The following is a 13,543-nucleotide window of genomic DNA, read 5'->3' on the forward strand; positions in this document are numbered from 1 at the left end:
AACCGATCAGAACCAAACCCGTATAGGTACCCGAAAACCCATCTTTAGTCATTATTATATATTGTATATTTTCATATAATTAATCGTATTTTATACGTACCATCATATAAGTAATCATATAATTAATACTATTTTATACGTTCCATTATATAGATAATTACATATATTATATTTTTAAAACTTAATATGAAATATAAAAATTATAATTTGAGTTGGTATTTCAAATTGGGCTTTGTATTATATTTTTGTTATATATATTGACAATATTTTTTATAATGAACTTAATAACTTAAGCCCATTACTTTTTTTTTGCTTAATACTACTATCTTTATTTCCAAACAAAATTTTTTTTTTTAAAAGATTACAATCCATGTTTCCAAACACTTTAATTCTTTTTAATACTCCTATCCTTATATCCAAACATCTCCATTTTGTACTACAACTTTAATAATATAGATAGGTTCAGTACATACGGGTGAGAACGTAACAATTTTTTTTCAAACCCTACCTGATATGGCTCTCAACTATATATCCAGAGAAGCTTAATTTTGCAAAATATTTAATATATTTAGCAGAACAAATAAACAAAAACAATTAAAATATTTATATTTCTTCATTTTTTAAAACAAATAATTTAATATATTTTTTATAGAATTTATAAACCAATAATATATCCGCGCTTTGTGAGCGCGGGTTAAAAATCTAGTATATGTTTATAGTAGAAATCTAACTCTATTACCACTAAATATTATTTAAATACCAATTATGAATTAATTTAATAATTAAAATTTCCGGATTATCTAGATGAAATTTTGAAGACCACACGTTCAATCTGTGTTAACAAGATTATCTATTTTTTAAAAAAAATTACATTTAACATTAGTTTTTAACAGTTGGTGTCGGTGTTTGGGCTGAAATCTATATAATTTTTTACTGGGCTGAAACCGGTGAGTGTCCAAATTCTGAACTTTCTATATTTTGTCGTGAACTTTCTATATAAAACTTCATATTGCTTGATTAAACAAATGGGAACTTTTTTTTTCTTTTAATCCAAAATCAATGGGATATACGATTTGTCTCGGATCGCCTAATACCACCAGGTTACCATCGCCACATAGTTTTGTCCCAGGAATTATATTATATTTAGACATTATCGGAAATTTTGAAGTTGAAATGATACATAATTTGTACTTGATATTATAGAAATTGATATCAAACTTTCAAATTTTATGGTAAAAGAATATATTTCTTCCGTTTCATATTAAGTGTCGGTGTGAACAAAATTTTTCGTTGCAAAATTAATGTTGTTTTGGTATTTCAATACATAATTTATTAACTTTATTTTCATGTTTATTTTTCTATTGGTTAAAATATGAGTAGGTATATGGGTAATGATGTTTTTTATTGAAAATTATATTTTGATCCGCGCTTTCAAAGCGCGGATTTTTTTCATTTTTACGTATTTATTGTTATAACATATGTGTTTCTACATGAAGTTTATATCATGTGCTTTTAATTTTTTATGATTTTGTTTAGTAATTTTTAATAAGTTTGGATGATCAATATCTATAAAAATGTTACTCTGAAAGTTTTAAAAAAATATTTTTTGATTGCAAACTTCAGCAATCAATTAAATTAAAAATGATTTGCAATAAAATTTAATTTTAGAAGGAAAATATAATTTAAACTAAAAATAACTTGCAATATAATGCAAAACCATTGAACGTTTAATAGTTTTATATTTTATTTTTATTTAATGTAATTACAATGTATAATAGTTTTGATAATTTAATTTTACTATTGAAACAATTAATTGAAAGCTCATTTACTTAAAAGATCATATTGGAAATCAAATACTTAAAAGATCATATTGGAACAATAGATCTTAGGGGTGGGTGTTCGGGTACCCGTTCGGATTTCGGTTCGGATCTATTCGGATTTTGGGATTTCGGGATCAAAGATTTCAATCCCATTCGGGTATTTCTAAATTTTGGTTCGGGTTCGGTTTGGATCCTTGCGGGTTCGGTTCGGATTCGGATAACCCGTTTAAATTATTTTCAAAATTTTAAAATTCATTATATACTTTAAACTTCCAAAATTTATAAACAAAATAATATATTACATATAAATTTCAATAACATGTGTCAAAGTACCAAAACTTAACATATAAATTGGTTTGATTTGGATATTTGGATAGAAAATCAATACATATGTTATGTATTTTTGGTGTTTTGATTATGCTTTAACTATCTAGACATGTATTTTTGACTATTTGTATATATTTTCAAGTATTTTGGACAATTTAAAAGTATTATATATATTTTAGATGCTTTTTAACATACATTCAATCTAAAAATAGTTAATATATATATATGTATATTAATCTATTTCGGATATATTCTGGTACTTAAAATATTTCGGTTCGGATCGGGTTTGGTTTCGGTTCTTTAAATACCAAAATATTGAACCTATTCAGATATTTAATTAATTTTGGTTTGGATTTGGTACTAATTTTTTGGATATGATTCGGTTCGGTTCTTCGGGTTTGGTTTTTTTGCCCCACCCTATTAGATCTTATGATATGTATAGGTACCTTCAAAAATATTTGAAAACGACGGTATTGGCTATATTTAAATATTTTATTTTATAAGTTAAAATGTTTACTTCATTTTTTATAATATGCTTTTAACATTGTTTAATAGGTAGTTGAAAAAAATTATTTTAATAATTGATTTTTATGTTTTGGATTGCCAATATCTATTTTATTTTGAGAAAATATAATTATTTTTTTGAAAATATTAAATCGGACATAAAATTGGACTCAAATATTTATCTAATGTTTTTGTAAACTTGACCCATTAAAGTCGAGTATTTGGTCTTAAAGACCATTTGCATATTGAAAAGAAAAAAAGAAGAAAAATAATAGTAAAAAAGAAAAGAAAAGATTATTCATGGGACATTATTAAATTGGTTATATTGGATTTTAGTAAAAGAAATTATAATTTAAAGAAAAATACGTACTAAATGGGCCGTAGTTTTTTCTTAATTCGTTAGATTCACGATGACATTTAATATAGTCTGAAATTTCAGAATGTTATAGAAAAGGAAGAATGTCATTGGTTGAACAATTTTAGGTTTGAATAATTAATAAAAATTTAAATAAAGCAATGACATTCCCTTGTAAATAACTTGAAAATCTAGGGGCAAAATCTTATGAGAGATTCTGCTTTAATAGTATAGATATGCAAAATTAAATAATTTCTTAAACCGTGTGCAGAAGTCTAAAACGACACTAATATGAAACAGCGAGAGTACTACTAATAGTGCTCGCTGAAATTGAAATTGGTGAAATGATCCACATTCGTGAATATTAATTACGCTGGAATGCAGTTGACACTCTATGTGGCGAAGGGATCATCTTGGTCCTAAGGTAACGTCACTAATTAATCTCAAATAAATTCAATTAATTAATAAGGTTTGAATATTAATTACCTTCTTGAACATATAATATAAATGGATGTTAACTGAATTTAATTTAGTTGGTAAACATGTTTCAGACTTTATGCAATGCTTGTGGGATAAAGTTCAGGAAAAAGGAAGAAGGGATATCCAAAATTGATTAGTGATTGATTAATTTTTGTATTTGTATTTGATCAACAACAAATAGAAAGAGAGAAAATGACTGTTAATTAGGAATATAATATCAATTATGATAAGATCTGTATCTTGTGCGGAATGAAATTGTTATTTTTATTATATTTTTCAGAATGAAACAATAGTTCGGTTTCATTTGGATTAGGGATGTTCAATCCGGATATCGGGTTAGTTTCGGTTTGATTCGATTTTTCGGTATTTCAATTAGTAACATATAACTACTATTCTAAATCCATAATTACTTTGGTTCGATTTGATTTATATGTTGGTTTTCAGTTTATTCGAATTTATACCAAAAAACATAATTATTTAGTTTGAGATCATATTATATATTATACGAATTTTAGAATCATATTGTCAAAAAGTCATTTATTAAAAAATATTATATATTTAAATAAAAAATGCTTCAATAATCTATTAAAATAATCAAATCTAAAATTAATATCAAAACTCTAAATTTTGAAAATAAAATAAAAAAAAACAAAACAGAAGCATGAAATACAAATTTTTCTATTCTTCCATATTTAGTGTTCATCAAATTAAGATGTTTTCGATTGAACACAACTCTATTTGTTCAAAGATAAAAAAAATTGTAAAGAATTTCAACTATTGTTGTCCATCAAATTTATAATCTTTATTTCAATTTAGTTATTATTAAAATAAAGCAAAGAAATAAAAAAAAAGACTAAGAAAAATAAGAAGCTCAATTGCAGTAAATTGTTACTTAATTATAATTCAAGTGATTCAAATGATCTACAAATTATAATTATAGTTCAACTCATATAACAAATAGATATTCATTCGTCATTATAAATATACATATTTACATGTTTCAGTTTAATCGGTTATGAATCAAATCATATCCAAATCCTACTGGTTTTATAAATCACATCCATTTGTATATACCAAAACAAAACCATATTATCTATTTATGTTTGGTTCGGTACTCTTCGATTTTAGCATATTGAACAGTCATAATTTGGATATTAGTTGGTTTTGAATTGTTTTTATCATGTCTTAATATCCTACTGTTTTAATGATCTATAACAAAACATGATGGGACTATAATTTAAAACATGGTTTAATCAGAACCAATAGGTTGACATTATAATAATTGAATTGATTGTGTTAATAAGTCCAAAACCAAAAGACAAATCGCATTAATAAGGATCAAATATTCTTTGTAAATCTAGGAATATGTTTCGTAAATAATAAGGAACTATATTTTGACCAGCACGCCCGTGCGGATGTATATTTCAAAAATATATTGCTATTTATTTTTCATGTCAATATCAAAGTTGGATAAAAGTTCAAATCTGAAGAACCGAACCGATCACAATTCGAAAGAGTAATACCAAACCTGAACCAAAATTGATTAAATATTTTCAAGTATTCAAAATTTTGATATTTAGACAACCGAAACCATAACCGATTCGAACCGAAGTATTTTGGATATCAAAATGTATCCGAAAAAAATTATATACTTATATATATTAATTATTTTTAGTTTTAATGTATATAAAACATTCAGAATATATATGATACTTTTAAGTTGGTTTAAATACTTGAAAATATATAAAAATAGTCAAATATAAATATCTAACATAGTGAAAGTACACTCAAAACACCAAAATTATTTAAAATAATTATTATTTTTTGATCCAAAATTTAAACCAAACCAATTTATATGTTAAATTTATGTATTCTGAAATATGTTATTTAGATTTATATACAATATATTATTTTATTTATAGATTTTAAGAAATTCAAAATATATATTTTTAAAAATAATTTAAATGGATTATCCGAATCCGAACTGAACCCGCAAATATCTGAATATAATTCGAACTGAAATTTAGAAATATCAGAATGGGGCTAAAATCTTTGACCCCGGAAACCCAAAACCCAAAGAGATCCGAAACGAATCCGAATGGATACCTGAACGCCCAACCCTAGTCATAATTCGAACTGAAATTTAGATTTATATGAATGAAGGTGAAATCTTTGACCCCGAAAATCCAAAACCCAAACAGATCCGAAACGATCCGGAATGGATACCTGAACGCCCAGTCCTAGTGACTATTATGTATCATATATATGTCATCATATAATTAATTGTATTGGTCCATCATATAAATAATCACATAATTAATAGTATTTTATATGTATCAAATTATAAATAATCACATATATTATATTCTTAAAATTTAATTTAAAATATAAAAATCATAATTTAAGTTAGTATATGAAATTAATCTTTTTGTTGTATTTTTCTTATATATACTGAAAACATTTTTAATAATGGTTATAGGAAAATATTTTAGTAAAAATAAAATTTTGAATATAACGATATTTAAATCATTTTTGATATAAATCAACTTTACATTATTATTTTTGATTTGAAATATGTATATAAAATTTAAATTTTATTTTATGATTATTTTAGACAAAACAATGTTTATAGGTAATTAGATTAGTCCATTTTGCATATTTTAAAACTGATATACTTTTATCCATGTTTCAAAATTTTAAATTTTTGCATTAGTTTTCTACGAATTATTATTAATTTTATGATAATATTTTTTTGAAAATTGAACTCTTGAAATTTTTATATTTGACTAAACTAAATAAGATAATGATATTGTTTTTAAAAAATGTGTTATATAATATACTATTTATATTTTTAAAAAATTATTTTATAAAATATACTATTTATGTTTCAGTTTGTGCTTTTATTTTTCACCATAAAGAATTGTAAATATAGTGATAGAATTGTAAACAAAAAAATATAGAAAGAAGGTTGTTTAATTTATTGTAAAAACAATGGCTAAATATTTAAATAAAAAGAAGCATTAAATATGTTATTCATGTTTCTAAACAATTTTCATTTGTTATTAATTTATTGAAAATACAATGGCTAAATGTGTAAATAAAAGAAAGTACATATCTCTACTATCTATGTTTCCAAACATATCTCATTTATTCTAATATCCATTTTTCCAAACATATCTCATTTATTCTAATATCTTTGTTTCTAAACAATCCAATTGTGTACTTCAACTTTAATAATATTTATGGTCGGATTATTATTTATGGTCGGATTATTATTTTTGTTACCAAATCTTTATCTAATGCCTTTTTCCAACATTATTTGTATAATTTAATATTTATGTAATTTATATTTGAATATATATATATATATATATATATATTTGTACATTAATATTAGAATAGTTATTTTTCAGTTTCATTATAGCCACATAGGTACAAAATTTGATATTATTTTTTTGTGTAGAAGTTGGAACTTTTATATTGTAATTTACAGTCAACATATTTTTTATGTAAAACATCAAATTATAAGCTTCAAAATGTCATGTGAAGGACATTAACGTAATGTAAAAAACTCTGTCTATGCAGTTTGATATGGTGAAATTATTGTAAAAACATTAAGAAGATAAACATGTGCATCCATTTATTTACATTAAAAATAAAAAAAATAGATATCACGTTTAAAAACATAACTGATCTACTACATGTTACATGTAACATGTATAATTTCCGTAAATAATAGTTAAATGAATTGAAGATTTTACAATAGTAAATATAGTAAGCATGTTTCGAATAATATAAGGTAATTTAATTAATAAAATTATGTATAGGAAGGAATATGAATAAATAAGGATATTGTGGTTGTTGATTGATATCGATTTTTATAGGGCTGCTTAAATATAGGAATATACTATGGAAGGTTATTATTTCGAGGTTAATAATAAATGTTGTACGTGATTTGGAAGATTAGAATTCAAAAAAAAATTATTTGGTAGTTTATTGATATCGTATTTGCTTAAATATAAGAATAGAATCGTAAGGTGATCTTTTCTTTTTGGAAAATAATAAATGAGTAGTTATGATTTTGAATTATTAGATTTAATTTGACTACATCGTATTGTGTAAAGTATCGAATTTGAATACCAAGTGTTGGTTTAGTACTGGTTTTGATTCTGCATATGATATTGTAATATTGATATGTATAAACTATGATCTTATTATATGACATATATATGTATATATCTAATGTTATGGTTTGATTCTGTATTTCCTTATCACTAATTTGATGTGATGAACATATAGCATGCCAATTTAATTCGTTGGTTTGTGAATGATAGTTTTGTAATTTAAATATACCAACATATGCCATTTTGGAGGAAAAAGAAAAAAGTATAGAGTTAAAAAAAAACATATATATGCCATTTCGTTTGAATTCGATGTTTTGGTTTTCTTCATGTTATCATGTTCGATTAATTACTAAACTGTAAAAGAAAGAAACGTGTGTGTTAATAAGACTGTGGTTAAGTAATGGTTTACTAATTGAATGGTATAATATAATTGTTTAAAATCGTGATTGTCGGTTTATTAATATTGTCAAAACATTGAGTTTTAATCTAATGGCATATATTGGTAAATTTTGTGGAAAACTAAGGGCTAAACACTATTTGTACTGCCCCTTTAATAGTTTAGATAATAAATGATTTCATTTAAATTGTTGTATTGTTAGAGAAAATAAAGGAAAGACCAACAATAATTAATAGTTAATGAGTAGGTGCAGTAACCTTGTATAAGAGCATTTCCAACCCCACTCCATAATTTACTCCAAATTGAGAAATGGAGTTGAAAATGGAGTGGAAAATGGAGTGATGACCAAAAAATAAAAACATTACTCCATATGGAGTAATGTTTTTATTTTTTGGTCATCACTCCATTTTCCACTCCATTTTTCACTCCATTTCTCAATTTGGAGTAAATTATGGAGTGGGGTTGGAGATGCCCTAAGTAGATTTTTTAAAATCGATTCCCTTTTAATAGTATAGATGTCTCTGGATAAGCTTTATAAGTTTGCAGTTTTTTTAAATGTTCATTAATAACTTTAACAACCAAATTATTATAATCAAACTCTATTTATTAAATTATATTGATTTTGCATTAAACTTTTTTATATAAAAAAATAGCACCTTGATTTCTTTTTTCTCATTAGTTAAAGAATACAAAAGCATATGCAAGTGTGTGCAAATAAATGTAATAAAATATTCTTTATGTTTCTAAATAAGTATCACTTTGACATTTTCACACAGATTAAGAAAGTAACATAAATATGTGTAAGTTGTTATTAATTACACATCTCTTACCAATATTATTTGAGATATATACAATTATTTATAAAATCAATTCAGTTAACAATTAATTTTCAACTAAAAATAAGTATAATTTACATTAAAAATGTAAAATGATATTTTTTGTGTAACAAAAAAAGTTAGAATAACATTTATTATAAAAGAGAATGAATATCATTTTATTTTTAAAGATAATTTTGGTATTCGATTGGATGAGCAAAAACCAAGTGAAGAGAATTAATCATGCTTCATTAAAAGTGCTAAAAATATCAAAAGCTATTCAATTAGTATTGTACGAAAAATCAAAAATACCATCTTAGCACTGAGGACGTATAAGAAAAGAGAGTCATGTATGGAACCAATATTCTTGAAGGTTAAATGTTGAAAATCAAAAACCAAAATCGGGCATTAATACAGATAAAAGATACTAACTTACCATCAATATGAGAATATTTTTTCTCAACAATGATCTCACCTCGTACATCTTTCATCAAGTAAGCAAATGTGTAACGAGAAAACTCACATTGACAAACAACCACATGAAACCACCATGAGAGCAGACAACAAAATCAATGTCCTTCCGCTTCATCAACACTAGTGTTTGTTCTTCAGCATCATCATCAATTCCTAATTAAAGAAGTCTCTCTAAACCCATGGATCAAGAGATTCAAGACATTAACAAACTCAGCACGAGAAAACGCCACAAGCAGAGTGGGATTTCACAGATGAAGCCAATGTATTGGCTATGTCGATAAGCGCCTTAGCATCTGCAACTTGCTCTCTAGAATTTTGAACTGCCAATTAAAACATATTAGCCTCTTTTTCTTTTTGAGAAATAAAACATATTAGCTTTGACCGAACTAATATACACAAACACAAGAACATCAAAATCAGTAAAGCAAAAGACTACACTTATCTGGACCATTTATGTGAATAGATTGTGTGTTGGTTGTCCGAAAGTCGTTTTGTACTTTTTTGCTCGCGCTAATCCATGCAAATTGTCTACCCCACCAGCCATTGACGACAACCACATGCACTAAGTGCTTAACTAATGCAGTGTGATTGTATAGTAAAGTGTAGACATCACTGCAGATGAAATGCAGTGATTGTAGTGTATAATCTCGTTTGAACAATATTTAGTGATGATAATGAAATAGTTTGTGATAGAATTTGTTATCTTATTATGAAGGCAATAGCCAAGTATTTATACACGAGATAGATCTCCTTAACCGATAAGTACAAAGACCTATTTACATTATTATCTAAACATTAGGAGTTATCATAATATATAGTAGTTATCTCAATACTCCCCCTCAAGTTGAAAGTGTGAGATTTCGAACATCCAACTTCGACAAAAGTGATTCAAACAAAGGTCTTGGTAGTGCTTTAGTGAGGATGTCAGCAAGCTGATCTTTGGAAGAGACATGTTCAGTGGTAATCAGCTTTGACTTGACAGCATCACGGACATGATGACAATCTTTCTCAATATGTTTCGTCCTTTCGTGAAAGACAGGATTCACAGCAATGTGCAAGGCAGACTTACTATCACAATAGAGCTTCATTGGATAAGGGTGATCAAAGTGAAATGATTGAAGAAGGCATTTCAACCATTTGAGTTCTTTGAGCGCTTCAGACATAGCTCGATATTCTGCCTCTGCAGATGATAGTGAAATTGTATCCTGCTTTTTCGTACGCCAAAAAACTGGAGTGTCACCCAAGAATGTAATGTAAGCGCTAAGAGATCATCGAGAAAGCGGACAGCCCATCCAGTCAGAATCACAGTAAATACTAATGTCAATACTATCAGCAGCCTTAAGAAAAATTCCTTGACCTGGCGTTCCTTTAATGTAACGAACCACTCGAAGAGCAGCTTCCCAATGTGGAAAACGCGGAGCATGCATGAACTGAACAAGTATATGAACAGGATATCCAAGGTCAGGACGTGTATTAGTTAAGTAGATCAAACGTCCTACAAGACGCCGGTATTGCTGTGCATTGGCCAGAGGTCCTTCTGCAACAGCCAACTTGTGATTCAATTCGATAGGAACTGGACATGGATTGGCACCAAGTAACCCTGCAGACACAATATCAAGATCGTATTTACGCTGAGAGAGATAGAAGCCAGAGCTGTTGCGTGCGACTTTAAGACCCAGAAAATACTTCAACTTGCCAAGGTCTTTCATGCGGAAACACTGCTGTAAGTAGTTTTTAAACTCCTGAAGTGCAGTAGCATTGTTGCTGGTGATAATAAAATCATCGACATACACAAGGATGTGAATGCAAGTCGATCCACGAACCTTAGAAAAGAGCGAGTGATCTGCATACTCATGAGAGAAACCAAACTCGTGCAGAGCCTTTTCAAGCTTGGCATACCAACACCTAGGAGCTTGGCACAAACCATATAGTGATTTAGAGAGGCGACATACTTTAGATGGATCCGAGCATTTGAATCCATGCGGTAGCTTCATGTAGATTTCTTCTTCTAAGTCACCATGCAAGAAGGCATTACTAACGTCCATCTGATGAACAATCCAATTCTTTGTAGCAGCAAGTTTCAAGATAATGCGGACCGTAGAGAGTTTTGCAATTGGGGCAAAGGTATCAGTAAAATCCTCCCCCTCTTTTTGATGATTGCCAAGTACTACTAAGCGAGCCTTATGCTTATCCAAAGTCCAATCTGCATGATCCTTATTTGAGTAAAGCCACGCATTGCCAAGAGCTTTCTTTCCTGGAGGAAGGTCAGTAACGTCCCATGTATTTGTGACTTCAAAAGCATCTACCTCGACGGACATAGCATCATTCCAAATTTTATGTTTAGACGCTTCCTTAAAGCTTTTGGGCACAATATCATCAATTAGTGCAGTGAGGTACGCTCTGTGAGAATCTGGAAAGAGATGATCAGAGACATAGCTTGAGATGGGATAGGGTGTTTTACCTGAGACTATTTGCGAGAGACCGAGATCAGACGTGAGAAGTTCGTGAGAATGTATTTCTTTAGTAGTGGCAGAATGAGTGACGTAGTCCTTAAGCAAAATGGAAGGAGTTTTAAGACGCTAACCACGGCCTAGAACTTCTGGTAGTCCTGGCGAACTCGAGACCAGCTCAGAAGAACCCGAGTCTGGAGAAAGCAGAGGAGAAACAGGGGAAGATGGCGTGTCTGGTGTTTCTGCTGGAACCGAAGTAGGAGCTACCAAGTTAGTCATATTTGGAGGCTGAGAAAGCATAGTTATAGGATCTGAGGCCAGAGGACTAGTGGGTGCAGGTGGCAGAGTAGGAGTAGGAGATAACGAGCTCCCCCTTAAGTCAGTGGCTGGAAGTAACCAGTCCTCTATAGTAGGATCATAGTGATTCCGTGGAGGCGTGACATAGTCATCAGACTTGACACCAGGGATCTTAGATTCAGAGAACTTAACATCTCTGCTAGTGAAGAATTCTTCAGTCTCAAGATCATAGAGTTTCCATGCTTTCTTGCCGTAGGGATATCCCATAAAGAGACAGCGTCTGCTTCGGTCGCCAAATTTATCTTTATCCCGAGCTTTTCTGTGTGAGTAACACAAGCAACCAAACACACGAAGCTGATTATAGTCAGGTTTCTTCCCAAATAGCATTTCAAATGGCGATTTTCCTTTAAGAACTTGAGATGGCGTATGATTTATCAAGTGAGCAGCAGTAAGAATGCTTTCACCCCAGAAAGAAACCGGAAGCTTTGCCTGAAACAAACAAGCTCGTGCAACATTTAATATGTGCCTGTGGTTTCTCTCGGCGCGACCGTTTTGTTGCGGTGTGTCTACACAAGAAGTTTGATGTATAATGCCTTGTTGTTTGAAAAATGTTGCCAAGACAAGAAACTCTGATCCATTATCAGACCGCACTGTTTTTACTGTTTTGCCAAACTGGCGTTCGCAATGAGCAAGAAAGTGGCGAAGTAAGGTGGCAACCTCCGACTTCTCGAGCATCAAATAAGTCCATACAGCTCGTGTGTAATCATCAACAATGGTGAGAAAGTAACGTGCACCACAAGAAGAGTTAGTACGATAGGGTCCCCAAACATCACAGTGAATTAATGAAAATGGCTCAGAAGCATTGGATAAACTTTTATTAAAAACTTGTCGAGTTTGTTTAGCTCGAAAACAAATTTCACAAGACGCAGCTTTTTCGGAATCAAACACCATATTATCTAAAACATGTAAAGAAGATAAAGCCCTAAAAGAAGGATGACCAAGTCGTCTGTGCCATAATTCCAATGTAGAAGAATTCTTATAACCAGTCTGATGAGCACTCGCAACCGTGACACCCGTAAAGAAATACACCCCCTCACGTACTTCACCCGTTCCAATCAGGGTCTTCGTAAAACGGTCCTGCAAAACACAGAGGGTGTCAGTAAAAATAGCAATGCAACCGGTTTGTCGTAGAAGACAAGAAACTGAAATCAGGGTGCAATTGAAATCAGGAACATAGAGAACGTCAGTCAAGTAATAATCACGGCTGAGCACCAGTTTGCCCTTTTTCAGAGCCTGAGAAAAACGTCCATTAGGGAATTTAACCGATGATGGCAGTATATCAGTAACATCAGTTAAGATAGATAGATCGCCCGTCATATGATACGACGCGCCTGTGTCTATTATGACATCTTTTAGAGACGTTTTACCAGATAGTTTTTCGGAAGAGACTGAAGGCCGAGATGTCTGTAGTAGTTGAAGGAGTTGAGTTATCTGCTCATC

The sequence above is a fragment of the Raphanus sativus genome, chromosome 5 (assembly GCF_000801105.2).
Source record: "Raphanus sativus cultivar WK10039 chromosome 5, ASM80110v3, whole genome shotgun sequence".
NCBI lineage: Eukaryota > Viridiplantae > Streptophyta > Magnoliopsida > Brassicales > Brassicaceae > Raphanus > Raphanus sativus.